Raw genomic sequence first — 12,449 nt, 5'->3', positions numbered from 1 at the left:
CAAAGAAACATAGGTCCCATGGTTTCTCTTATTTGTAATATCTAGTATATGTATGAATCAAGCGGAAAAGGTCAGATAATGTGATGTCAGGAAAATGAACCCTTAGATGTGTATTTTAATGGTTTTTTTCTTTCATGCATGTGTTTCTAACACATTTATAAGATTATCTCTTTGTTGCTTTGTATGTCCCTCCCCCACAGTATAACCCCTGCTTTCACTATATTTGATGTCAGTATAACTTGTGGAGGAGATGGGGAAAAACCAGTTGTTTAAGGATACAGGTGGACCTGTTGCAACAATGAGAAGTACAAGTTGTCATGTCCAAAACAAGCTTTACAACGTCGGTGCGGGGGGGGGGGGGGGGGGGAGGGGGGCGGGGCGAGAAGGAGAAGGATTGGGATGGGGGGAGGGGGGAGGCTGGGAAGGGATGTGAAGGGTAAACAAAGGAGGAGGCTGCAATGCTTGCTAAGAAATGTACGCATTATCCTGCCCATGTAATTGTAAGTCCTCTGTACAGTATGTTCACAAATAAAATAAAATTCAATTTAAAAAAAAAGATTTTTGTGCCTCTCCCATAGTGGAGTCTTGCTCAATATTGGCAGAATTTTTTGGTTGAATTGTAATCTCCCCTGCCAAGATAGCATTACCTTTGTTTGACCTCTGGGATAACCACCACTGGCATCAATGCACCCCAATAGGCCTGCACTGCCGTCCAGATGCAGGACCTGGCATCCCAGGAATGACTCTCAGGCTTCTGTAATACTCATGCCTTGTCATTCCAAGTTCCAGATGATTTTATTCCTGTGTATCCAAGTACATTCTTGTGAGTCACAGCACTCAGAATATAGTAATCACTCTATTTATTTGCCAGATTAAGTGAATTAATTTTTAGTGCAGACAAGGCTATTGCTTTTAATAAAGCCACTGTTACTCAGAACCCTGAATTCATGAAGAAGGGTATAGGATCGCAGATCACTCATACTACCACAGCAGTGCTTCAACAAGCAAACATCATGCATGTAATTGCTCTCCTTTATATAGCAATGGAAAGAAATCAATAACCAAAATGTAGACCAGCCTGTGCCAGATTCCATTCTATAATGATGGGCTTCTTCCATCCCATGGAATTCTTTCTGTCTCTGGGAAGTACTGTTAATGGGAACTAGGAATTAGGAAGTGCTGCCAGCTGGGGCTCAGACCAAGCCATCTGTCAGGTGCATAGCTCATCCCTCAGGGCCCCAGTGTCCCAGAAATTAGACTATTTCAGTTGCTATGAGTGGCCTTAGTCAGAACAAGCCTTCAGGTTGGTTTGGTAAACACATGGCAAACTCCCAGAATCCACTTGTTTGGACCTAGTTATGAACATCATTATCTGTATTAGGGAAGCTATCATGGAAACTATCAGTGGGTAAGTATAGAAGAAACAGGGTTGAGTTGACATTCTACTAACATAGTATTGGCAGATGTGGGAACAGTCATATTTGACTAAATAGCTGGTTTCGAAAATCCTAAAGTTATTTAATACAAAGGAAAATTAAATCAGAATTGTAGGATTTGTTTGAACTAATAGATATTTGTAGTGCTTAACTACTGTCCACAAGTAGGAACAGTCATGAGATGAGAGGGGACCTGAAGAACCACTGAGCCCATGAACCATTATACTCATGTTGTCTCAGTCAGAACTTAATTTGCAATGGAGCTAAACCACATACTTCAGCACAACTCCAACAATCCAGCTAGAATTAGATTGATATGGAAAATGATTGACAATATAATATCTATGTCTCTTGGAATATTTTACTTTTGGTAAAAGCTTTACCAAGATTCAGCTCATGCACTGTACAATCCAACCATTTGAGTCATGCAATTTAATTTAAGGCATTAGTATATTTAAAGTTGTGTAACCAGCAATTATAGGATTTTATTTATTTATTTAGCGCAAGCCCTAGGGCTTGAGCTCAGGGCATGAACACTGTTGCTGAGCTTCTTTTTGTTCAAGGCTAGTTCTCTACCACTTGAGACACAGCTCCACCTCTGGCTGGCTGGCTGGCTGGCTGGCTGGCTGGCTGGCTGGCTTGCTTGCTTGCTTGCTTGTTTGCTTGCTTGCTTGCTTGCTTGCTTTTTGTCTTAGTTTATTGGAGATAAGAGTCTCACAGACTTTGCTGCCCAGGCTGGCTTTGATCCTCAGTTCTCCACTTCCCAAGTAGCTAGGATTACAGAAGTGAGCCACAGTGTCCTGCTCAATTATAGAACATTTTTTATCACCCCTTAGTTATCATCTCTCTGCCCTTAACTTCCCCTAGCCTTAAACAACCATGAATCGTCTCTCACATTTTTCTTATAGATGGGATCATATGTTGCTGCATGTTCCACTTTGTGCTTGAATGATATTTTTTATTATTCTTTTTTTTAGTTAACCTTACGTAGTTACACAAAGGAGTTTCATTTCGCCATGTCAATTTGTGAGTGCAATAAATCGTGATCAGTGTCACCCCTTTCATCATTCGAATAAGATTTTATATCAATATAAGCATGTTGTGTTTAGTTACCGGTTGATGGACACTTGTGGTTTCTATTTTGGGACTGTTATGAATATAAAAATCTATATGCAAGTTTTGTGTGGACACACAATTTTATTTCTCTTGGTATATACTTAAGAGTCAAAGTTTTGGATCAAGCAATAATTATGTTTGATGTTTGTGAAGGAATTCTACACTATTGTCAGGTGGATGCATCCTTTCATATGCCTAGCAGCAGTGTGAGAGTGCTGATTTCTTCAGATCCTCCTCCGCACTTACTGTCTTTTATTGTAGCTATGATAGTGGGTGAGAAGTATATCTGGTTATGGTTTTGGTTTGTACTTCTCTGAAAATGAGGTTGACCATCTTTTCATGTGCTTATTTGCCCTTTTGTATTTTTTTCTGAAGAAATGTCTATTCAGATCTCATTTTGGTGGGGTTATTTTTCTTGAGTTATAAGAGGTTTGTATATATATATACACATATAATTATATCTATTATATATTCTAAGTAATATTTCTTTTCCTTTTTCTGATATGTTTTATTAGCATCAATTAGTTGTACAGGAGCTTTCATTTTGACATGTCCGTATTATTCAATGTACCTTAATCAGACACCCTCTCCATCATACTTTCTCATCCTCTCCCATCACTCCCCTTCCCAAACCAGTATCCAAAAGCTTCACTGTTTCGTTTTTCTCATATATGTAAGTATTTTGATCATATTCACTCTCTTTTATCCTATTAGTACCCACAGATAGGACCTGTTTTTTATTCCTGTCATTTTTAAGTGCATATTAATTGTTCAAAGGGGTTTCTATGTTGTAGTTCACTTTAATTAGATTGACCTTGCTTCATTTCACTTTCTAAATTCTCTTATTATTTGGATTTTTCTTTTTTAACTCTTTTATAATGTCCTTCCTTTCTTTTTTCTTTCCTTCCTTCTTTTCTTCTTTTTTTCTAGTGCTGGGATAGGAGCACAGGACCTCACATTTGCTTGGCTTTTTTGCTCACTAAACTGCTGTTCTACCATTTGAGCTATGCCAACTTTTTGCTGGTTTATTTTGGAGGTGAAGTGTCTTACTTAGACTTTTTTTCCTGGGCTAGTTTCAACCAAGATTCCTCATATCTCAGCTTCCTGAGTATCTGGCATTACAGAAGAGAGTCACTGGCACCTGGCTGGGTAGTGTTTTTTAAAGCCAAAAATATTCCTTGAAGTGGCGTTATGGCTCAAAGTTGTAGAGCACCAGCCTTGAGCAAAAGGAGCTTAGAGACTGAGTCCAGGCCAAAGTTCAAGCCCCACAAGCAACCAAAAAAATCTAAAGCCAAAAATATTCTTATTTGGATAAAGCCCAACTTACCTTTTTAAACATTTTTGTTGCTTATACATTTGTATCGTATCTAAAGCTCTACTGCCAAGTTGGAGCTTATAGAGGTTTGCTTTCTTTTTCTTTTTTTTTTTTTTTTTTTGGGGGGGGGGTCCAGTCGTGAGGCCTGAACTCTGGGCCTGGGTGCTGTCCCTCAGCTCTTCAGCTCAAGGCTAGTGCTCTACCACTTGAGCCACAGCACCACTTTTGGCTTTTTTCTTTGTGCTTATGTAGTGCTGAGGAATTGAACCCAGGGCCTCATACTTGCAAGGCAAGTACTCTACCAATGAGCCACCTTCCCAGCCCTAGAGGTCTGTTTTCATAGAGGTCTGTTTTCTTTCAAGAATTTTGTAGTTTTACCTTAACAACTAGGAGTTTTATACTCATTTTAACTTACCTTGTATTTATATGTGTAAGTGTGTGTGTGTGTGTGTGTGTGTGTGTGTGTGTGTGTGTGTGTGTGTGTGTGTGTGTGTGTGTGTGTGTGTGTGTGTGTGTGTGTGTTCTCACTATGTAGCCCAGGCTGGCCTGAATCTCACACTTTTCCTGTCTACATCTTCCAAGTTCTGGGATTACAGATATATACTACCACACCAGCAAGTTAACTTTTTAACATGGTCTGAGCTAAAGATCCAGCTTCGTTCTTTTGCATGGATTTATCTGGATGTCCCAGTATTGGTTGTTGAAGTGATTGTTTTCTTATTGAATAGTCTCAGCTCCTTTGCCAAAAATACTGATTGACCATATTATTAAAGGAATATAAATATACAGGTTTATTTATGTGGATAATAATTCTATTCTATTAATTTGTATGTCCATCTTTATGATAGTATCACTGTTTTGATTGCTTTGTTTTCCTGAAATATTTTTAATTCATGAAATGCCTATCTTGGGAATTCAAAATTATGTTCTATTTTTATCTTATTAAACTGTCAAATTGTGTTTAACTTTTGAATCAGGCTCTTTATTCATGTCTAGTAAAAGAGAAGAAATAGTGAAATATTAGTTCTGATACATATTAATCAGAATTTGCATTTTAATAAAAATATTTTTTAACTACAGCCATGTGATTTGGATAATCAAATTTTGCTTGTATTTGTAACTATTTGAAGAGAGTTCCCTGGCTTGACTTATGGCCATAGAAAAGTGAAAAGGTGCTGGAGAGCTGAGGGATAGCGCCCAGGCCCAGAGTTCAGGCCTCATGACCTGACCCTCCCCCCCAAAAAAAAAATAAAATAAAAATGGACCCAAACCTAGCATTTAAAATAAAAAAAAAAAAAGAAAAGTGAAAAGGTTCGCAGCGAAAATCCACATCTAAATATCTGGATGTTCAGACTGTAAGAGAAGGTTTGATTTGAAAGCTAATGAAAGAGTAGAACAATGGCTTGAGAACTCACTTATTTGCCAAGTACTTCACCCAGTGAAGCCCAGCTCTCCCACGATTCATGATTGACAGTGCAAAGACCTGAAATCAGGTTGGAGGAAGACAGCCTGTGATTGTGTGTCTTATTCTGATCTTCTTAACTTATTTTTGAAAAAAGAAAATGACAATGTAGCTGGATGTCATGGCAAACAAAAAAGCAGTCTTTCCTACTTGATAACTGACAGGGAAACAATAGATATGTCTTAAGATTATATAAATAATCTGCTAATTTTCCAAGGAAAGAAAGCAACACTCAGAGATAATGTAGCAGATGAACAGCAGTAGATGCAAATATAAAGTGCATGTTCTGCTTGTGTTTTTGTATTGAAAATCAAGAATTTTGTCTTGGTCTGCTAAAATAATTGAGAGGTTCTGAATCCTAATCAGCAGTCAACATATTCTCCTTAGAGTATAAATGGATTCATTCATTCATCCCACCCCTCCTCCTTCCTCCCTCTAACACCACTCCCACTATGCTGTGTTAATAGATATTGAGTTTATAGTGAATCTTCTAACAGAAGATACTTATTAAAGGATGGGAAGAGAAACAGAGAAGAAAGGAGGATGAGGAAACCTTGGACCAAAACAGATCATAACCACAGACAATATTGGAGAGCTGATGGATCAGGGTAAACTGGAAGGTCCTCTCTGTAGCCTCCTCCATGTCTGTTCATCTTCTCCATCTCCACATAGGAATGATGAAGGATTAGCTATATATCTCTCTCATGTCATGCTGTCACACTGCACCAGAGACTCCATTTACTAAGAAATCTGCCCAATTGAAACACAGCTTACTTTGTCAAAAAAAAAAAAAGCATAAATGTACTCTCAACTAAATCATGTGTTTCAGCTCAAATTCATATAACAGTTATTTGATGGTTTTAATTTTACTACAGTGACACAGAAATTGACTTGTCATAAAGTGGGAGAAAATACAAAAAAGAGCAAGTAAATTGATTTGTGTTTGATCAGACACTAACTCGGCTTTTATTTTAAAGCAAATCTCATATTTATTCACTGCTGTTTGTAGTTGTGCCTGTTTAGAGGTTAAAACTTGGTGGTTTGCTGTGTTTAGGAAGGAATATCAATGTGCCAGCATTTTTACTGGGTAAATGTCTTTCATAGTACAAATCCATCTGCCCTCTTTTTCTCTAACTTTTCTCTAACTTGGTTATAGGCCAAGAAAGAAGAGAGAGTCTCACCATAACAACATTTGAAAAGGATACATTGCCAGAATTTGGGATACTTTTTCTTTGACTGTCAGCTCTCCAAGGTAAATATTACCATTATACCAATAAGAAGTACATCATTAGAATGTTCAGATGCCAGTGCTACAGTACAAAGCTTTAATTGTTTTAGTCTGATGCAGACCTAGGGTGATGTGAGAGAAGGAGGCGGGGAGAGAGAGAAGAGAGAGAGCAAAGCTGAGCTGTTGGGTATACTGCAGCCTCTGCTAAATGTGTCACCAAGAAAATGCCATCAAACTCTGGGAGCTTGCTGAGCTGGACTGCAAATGTGTGGGAACAGGGAAAGGAAAGGAAAGCTGAAGTTTTCTTCCTGTTAAAGATCTTCAGGGAGACAAAAGCCAATGTGTGTTTATTTTTTTTTGAAGGCATTTCTCCATTAAAAAAAAAAAAAAAGGTTGGATGATCCTTTAAAGATTAGGTAAAACATACACTACATGTGCATGTTACAAATGGGAGAAACTCTGAATCATATAGTATACCAGCTTCATCTCCAAAAATGCCTACTAAGTAAGCCTTTTGTTAGTTTATGAGAAATATTTTATGAAGTTCTTGTTTTGGAAAGTCCTTTCCTTGTAAGGGGGAAGTGTGTGTCCATGTATGTGTGTCTGTGTAACAGAGAGAAAAAAATAGAAATAGACCCTGAGACCCAAGAAGAATATGATAGTTTCTTCTCATGTTTCAGAACAGTAGCTCTAGGCTCTTTCTTTAAGAGCTACAATATTTGTAGGAATCGAGGCTTAACAGATGAAGCTGAATCTGTAGTCAGCCTCAGCCCTCATGAATTAGCTGCCAATATTTTAACACAAATCACTGTGTCATTTCTATGAAGTTCCCCTGTTGCTGCTCAGTTTGTAACAAAAAGCTGTTTTTGCCAAGCCCTGAAATTTCATCTGATGAAATGCTGCTCCTTTCCTTGTGAAGGTGCTTGTATACTCATATATCCAGAAATGCAAAAGTGCATGACCTTATTTAAAAGAACATACTCGACAAGTTTCTGCTTAGAAGGAATGCATGGGTGGCATTACCCTAATGTTCCAAAAGGCAGTTTCAGAGTGGCCAGGGAGAGAAGCAGGTCTTTCTCATCAGCCCTCATCCTGGCTATTCTCTTCTGAAGGGCTTTGGTGGGGAGGTGGGGGGTGCAGGCTGTACATTAGAGAATTTTGTGATACTATTCATTCCCTGTCTGACAGAGAGGGCATTGTTTGCTCACTGTAATGGGCTTGGCAGGAATCTGTGCTGTGCATACAGAATGGGAAAATAGCAGAGCAGTGGGAAATCTCAAAATTCTAAGGAATAGATCAGCTTAGGGATTTTCTTTTAAAACATATATTTGAATAGCTTCTCATTACTGAAATGCAAGTCATAATTTGGGGAAATAGTTTTCCTTTCAGTGATTCCTTTTTTCATATTGCATTATGCATGTATTACATGAAAAAGGTCTTTAGGAGAGCACTATGCCTGTCTAAATGCTGTAGTAGCAAGAACTAAAATTAAGGAGGCTTAGAAATACTGTAAGAACACACCAGACCTGCTCTGATACTGCTCCTTATGCCTTACTATTCACATCAGTGTAAATGAATATTACCCTATGTTCATTATCTGGTGATTCATAGAAGCAAATGTGTGCTGCCTAAGGTAAGGAAAAAAATTTAAAAGATGTGCATTGAAGTAAGAGGTGTATTGCTAGGGACGATGAGAGGGTGCCACGCCCATACCTTTAAAGCAACAACAGCAAGATTGATTCCACTACTGCAAGGGAAGATGCAAAGCATTGTGCAAACCTAGGACTGGAAATGGCATGGGCAGAAATAGAAGCATGACTGAGGCCCAGGGTTTCTGCTTCTGAAAGGCTGTGTTTTCCTACCTATTCCCCCAGCACTGAGATCTCACAATACAGTGGTCCCTGAGAGTCCTGGCTGCCTGAGAAGTGTGTGTGTGTGTGTGTGTGTGTGTGTGTGTGTGTGTGTGTGTGTGTGTGTGTGTGTGTGTGTGTGTGTGTGTGTGTGTGTGTGTGTGTGTGTGTGTGTGTGTGTGTGTGTGTGTGTGTGTGTGTGTGTTACTAGAGTAGAAAATGTTTAGAGAATGCAGGCTTTTTTGTTGACAGGGTATGTGATCAAGAGAAGAAACTCCAACCCCAGAGCATCCCCAGTGGCAGATGTTTAGGGGTCATTGCCAGGTCCAAGTTTAAAGACCTCTCAGCGTCAAACTTGAAGAGAATTCTTACTCCCCAGTCTTTGCTTGTATGTATGTGTACAAATAAATTCCTGAATATTTTCACAAGTACTGTATAATATAAATTATGAGATTTCTAAAACTATAGTTATAAGACTATCCATATAGAGATCATTAGATTTATTATAAATTCTTCTGGGCTTTCTATATAGTTTATGTAAGGATGAGTCTTCAATCACTAAAGCCCATCTTTTACTCCAAGACTACTGGCATGATTAATACATATTATTTGTGGTTTTAAAATTTCTCAATTATTTAAATTGAATATGCAATCTTTTTGAGTATATATTTTAAGTAGACATAGATATAGGTACTTTAAATGTATGTAATTAATATATATTAATATTTAATACATACTATATGTTTAATATTTTTAAGATAGATAGCCAGACATTGTGGTGCATTTGTAATCCCAGCACTTGGGAATTGGAAACAGGGGGATCTTGAGTTCAAGCTCAATATAGGCAATATAGTGAGTTCAAAGTCAGCCTGAACTGCATAGCAAGATCTAGTCTGTATTTGTGTCTCTTTCTACATACATATATGTATGCAGAAAAAAATATATGAATATAGATGTGTATGTGTATATGTGAATATATTTATGTACATGTGTATGTGTTTGTCCTAATAGGACTGAGGGTGTAGCTCAGTTGTAGAGTACCTGTCTTGTGAATGTGATGTCCTGGATTTTATTCCCATAAATAATAATTATTATTATTATTATTTATACAAAGAGAAAGGGAGATAAATATATTTATGTGTTTCCAAGTAAATTAAGAAACTAAGAAGATAATGAAGGCTTTGATCAGAGTTTGTCTTTTCCTTTATTGCTTCTAGATAACACATTTTAGTTTATGTAATTTTGTTTGATTGTGTTTAATAATTGAGTGAGGATGACTGAGAGGAACACAGAACTTAGCTTTGTAAGAGGATGTCATGAAGAGGCTGGCTAGCCTTTCAGCCTTACCAGGGACTCTGTGTTAGTGCTGCCTGAGGCAGCAGGACTGGTGCCCTGGGAGACAGTGCTGTCTGCCTGGGCACTGCAGGGAAACTTCTGCTAGCTGCCAGGGGCTCTAGTAGCCATATCTCCTGCCCTGCTTGCTCATTCTGGTTTGTTTGAATCCCCAATAGCTAGTATACTCCCGGCTAAATCATTAGCATGGGCTGGTGGAGACTTGGCTCTCCAAAGCCTCAGAGCACAGCTCACCAGAAATGGTGGGAGTTCCACCCCAGTTAGAATGGCTATAATCAAGAACTTTAATAACAACAGATGCTGGAGGGGATGTGGCCAAAAGGGAACCCTACTGCATTGTTGGTGGTAATGTAAATTTGTTCAACCACTTTGGAAAGCAGTATGGAGATTCCTCAAAAGACTCCACATATACTCCCCTATGACCCAGCAATCCCATTTTTGGGCATTTACCCAAATGATCACAAATAAGGCCATACCAAAGCTACCAGCACAAGTATGTTTATCACAGCATTATTCACCACGCTAAGATATGAAATCCACCCAGATGCCCCTCAGTAGATGAATGGATCAAGAAAATGTGATATATATAAATACACACACACACACACACACACACACACACACACACACACACATAATGGAATTCTATGCCTTCATCAGAAAGAATGACACCGCCCCATTTGTTAGGAAATGGAAAGACTTGGAAAAAATTATATTAAGTGAAGTAAGCCAGACTCAAAGAAATGTAGGTCCCATGGTTTGTCATATCTGCAATAACTAGTATATGTCTAGGACAAGCAGAAGAGGTCAAAAACTACGTACGTATGACCATATAACCTGATGCTAAGCAAAATGAAAACCCCAAGATAGGGACACAAGAGATTTTATCTTTCTTGTTGTTCTTTTTAATGTAGTATGTGATTTTTTTTGTTTCTTTGTATGTTCATCCCCCATGGTACAATCCCTGTTGTCACTGTATTTGATTTCAGTGCCCTGCATCTTGTATATTCATTTTTCTAAAATTTGGGAGTTGGGGGAAGGGAAATAACAAAATGCTGAAAACAAACTTTAGAACTTTGGTGGGGAGGGAGGACTTGGGGAGGTGGGGAGGGAAGGGATGGTAGGGGACAAACAAAGGAAGGGGTAACAATGCTTGATAGGAAATGTACTCATTACCTTACTCATGTAACTGTACAGCATCTTTACAATAAAAAATATATTTTTAAAAAGAAATGGTGGAAGGTCACAGGCAGCTAAGTCAGGATGCACACAGCCCTTACAGGGATCCTTGCCACTGGTTAGCTGGGGTGGCCACAAAGGGAGGAGGGAAGAGTCTTGTTGAAGCCATTGTTCTATAGCATGGTGTTCTAGTATGAAAAATACATATTAAGGGAGTTAGAATATGTCCCAGATGGCATTATTTTACCTTGGATTTAATGTGAAGCAAACACTAGGCCAAAATACTTGGCAAATAATCAGTTTTTAATCCACCTGGCTACCTTACTACCTATTTCCATTTTATACTAGCAAGTATTTCCATTTAACCAAAGAGGAAACCAAAGCTCAGAGAGAGTGAACACTTGCCTGCTGGGTATAGTCAGTCCTCACACTGGTATTGGCTCTGGAATTTGGGTGTCGGGCCTTCTGAACCATGCCAACACTTGCTCAGCTGCCACATCCCCTTGGGGTCTGTAAACACACATGCACCCCCACAGAAGCACACACAGGATGCTGTGTCACTGTGTTTGAGAATGTACACCCTTCATCTAATGGCATTTACTTCAATGGAAGAATTTGTAATCCTCCTCCTTTAGTTGGAATCACAATGGGTGCAGGTTAACACCTACCTGGAGAACAGACTTACAGGCCCTCACCCAGCACACCTGTGCAGGACTTCAGCAATATTGGGAGAAAGGCTGCAGGTGAGTGCTTTACCACTTCCTTAACACCCTGTTACCAGACCGTGTTCCAGGCCAATGGAGCAGCACCATTTTGCCAGGTCAGGAGCAGCGATTATTAAGGCCATTGTGTAGAGAGATGGTCATTTGACAATTCCTCCCTCCCATCTGCTTTCTGGAGTCTTTGTCTGAACCCAGCATCTCCCAAAGTGTGTCCTGAGGGATGTTAAGGGTACAGTTCCTAAAGGAGAAAAGAAAAAAGATGTACAGGCACACCTATGAGAGAGGTATAAGTTAGACTGAATTAAATCCATTCACTTATTGAAGGATTCCTCAAAAATTTCTTATGATGTAGAATACATAATTGCCTTAATTTTGCATTCTCTCAGGTAGGGAGAATGTCTGTTGACATCCCTGGGCAGTGGTGCCTCGAGAAAAGGAAACACAAGAGAATCTCTTGTTGTAGGCAGCAACTAGATACTGGGATCTCTAAATTTCAAACCAGTCTTTAAACCAATAGTCATTGGGCCTTGGAGGCTCCGATTTCTCATCTGTACAATATGGAAGATAGCTAGATTATCTCTAAGTGCTTTTCATCTTTGTTAGCTGGGGACTGTTTATTTACACCCTGCCTTGTTCCAGAAGGGCTTAAAGAATGTAACACAATAAACAACACATTAAAATGGAAAAAAAATAGGCAGGGATAAAAGGAAACAGAAAATAAAAGTGAAGAGAGGTGGAGGAGGGAAGCTAGTGCAAAATGAGTTCTGTAAACTCCCTCATGGCAGCTG

The 12,449-nt window shown here is 38.9% G+C and overlaps 1 protein-coding gene across 2 annotated transcripts in view; it reads left to right on the top strand.

The window, feature by feature from the left end:
• The window catches only part of Pag1 (phosphoprotein membrane anchor with glycosphingolipid microdomains 1), a 147,091-nt gene that overhangs the window by 79,540 nt on the left and 55,102 nt on the right, over positions 1–12,449 (top strand). Inside the window, exons 3-4 of one of the 2 annotated variants that reach the window (XM_069990977.1) lie at positions 6,486–6,581; positions 11,575–11,682. The gene's annotated coding sequence lies outside the window, so the exon portion shown is untranslated. The remainder of the gene's footprint in view (positions 1–6,485; positions 6,582–11,574; positions 11,683–12,449) is intronic. The other variant, XM_069990976.1, reaches the window with a different exon arrangement.

The sequence above is a fragment of the Dipodomys merriami genome, unplaced genomic scaffold, assembly GCF_024711535.1.
Source record: "Dipodomys merriami isolate MVZ:Mamm:240054 unplaced genomic scaffold, mDipMer1.0.p SCAF_4, whole genome shotgun sequence".
Classification (NCBI taxonomy): Eukaryota; Metazoa; Chordata; class Mammalia; order Rodentia; family Heteromyidae; genus Dipodomys; species Dipodomys merriami.
Note: the sequence above shows the minus strand (reverse complement) of the source record. Positions and strands in the feature narration are given on the sequence as shown.